The sequence below is a fragment of the Sander lucioperca genome, chromosome 7 (genome assembly GCF_008315115.2).
Source record: "Sander lucioperca isolate FBNREF2018 chromosome 7, SLUC_FBN_1.2, whole genome shotgun sequence".
Classification (NCBI taxonomy): domain Eukaryota; kingdom Metazoa; phylum Chordata; class Actinopteri; order Perciformes; family Percidae; genus Sander; species Sander lucioperca.
In genome coordinates, this window is record NC_050179.1 from 13,229,199 (window position 1) to 13,231,192 (window position 1,994).

Consider the following 1,994-nt stretch of genomic DNA (forward strand, 5'->3'; position numbering starts at 1 on the left):
AGTCTGCAAACAGTTTGAAATAGTTAGTTCACTGTGTTGTTGCACAATGTCAGTTGCCATCTTTGTCCAGTGATGGACATAAAAGAGCTTCCATTGTTCAGACACAATAAGCCTCCATTCTTAAAGCAGATAAGCATAACAAAGTAAAAGTAGGGGGCCGTCAAACATCCAAAATTAGAAGGGTCCAAGCAACACTATTTACATATTAGCCATTTTCACGGAGGGAATAGCTGAATAAGTTGTATTGATTGACAGTCGCTCAGATTTACCATTTTGTGATTTGATGTTATTCCCAGATAAAAAATGATAAAAAAATAACTGTCGTAACTTCTTAATAATGGAAGGCATAATTGAATGTGTGAAGCAAAGTGTTCATCTACTTTTTTTTATATGAAAGTATTACTAAATTATCAACATTGACTTTGCTACTGGTTGATTGAACTTTTTGTTGTTCCATCAGGACTATTTATTTGTCAATAAATTACAAGCAAATCAGGGAGAACACAGTTGCCTCATTTAGTAACTCACTTTATCGTCTTTACATTGCAATGGACTTGATTGGTATTTCTATTACTGCATCGCTACAGGGGGCTGATTACCAAACAGTACTCTAAAGCTAACAAGTGGCTAATGTAAAGCAAAGTAAGTGATGGCAACCAAGTTAGGATTTGAAAATCAAATCTTATTTTTACATAATCCTTCCGTATATTAATATGAAGGTGGAAGACTAAGCAACCGGGTGAGAGGTCCACATGTGGATGGTGGCGGGCAGCAGAGGGCTAAACTAGTGCCTGGGATTTGAATCGCTGCTCCACAGGAAGCTGGCCTGCTGGTTTGTTTAGCTGGATGTGATTTTGAGTGGCAGGAGGGGGTGTTGCCTGGTCATATGAAACACAATGAGGCATACTTTCTGAACAAGACTATTAGGCAATAATGACGTGGCTCAAGTCCAAGCCATTCGCTGGCCTTGTCTGAAGATTAAGATATGCCCCTTCTTGTATTAATCAAATAGTGGCCTCTGTGTGAGGGCTTTATATGAGTACATGTTTCTATAGCACTATATGCATATTTCAGGGGCAGAAATTCTTTTTATATCTTAGTTTTCAGCAGTGAGGAAAAAAACTGCTGTTTTTGAATGGTACAGTTATAAGACAGAAGCTCCAGTTTAACATGTAAATCGTTGCTGTAAACAATCGCTGTGGTTTGGGGATTGTTTTTGTCACAAAGTCCTGATTCATTATTCCACAATTGACCGTTGCCCTCAACCTAACTTGCACCATAATAATGTCCCTTGTGTACAGTCCTATAAACATTTGACTAAATGCACTTTTAATGTACTGAACAAACAGAAAAAACAAAGAAACCCAGGAGTATCCTATTGCAGGAAAAAACTAGTCTCATTTTCTCTGTAACTGATTCCAGGAAAGGAGCTACATGAGAGAAAGAAGTCAAGCAGTGGGATTTAGAACACTGAACAAGATAGATTCTTCCAAATTCTAATTGGAGAACAGTTGATTTAATTGGTATCCATTTGGCTGACAAAAGAAAGCAAGAGTAGTGGGCAGGCAGGAATGCCTCTGGGGCCGATGTGAACATGAAGTGGCTCTGCTCAACGCTCAGGGACGGATCACTTCCAAAGACAAACCGTGGGAGCTGGCAGGACAGATTGCAGTGGGAGGGAAGGAGGGAGGGGGACCAAATTCATGGTGGAGTGAGGAGCTTTCAATAGAGAGGCATCTTTATTTGGAGAGGGAAGCCATTTTAGACGCAAAACTGAACTCCCACTCTGGGTAGTAATGTGTAATGTGACTCTGACCCTGAGATGAGAGAAGTGGATGTGGTTCAGCGGGCCTTGTAAATGCAGGCTTTGGTGACAGACAAATCTAAATTATCGTGACCAAAACAAACTGTTTGCTTTACAAGCTTCAGAGAGCGCATGTTAATATTTGTAATGCTAATTAATTTGAGATACTGTAGAGGAAAACATGCGGATG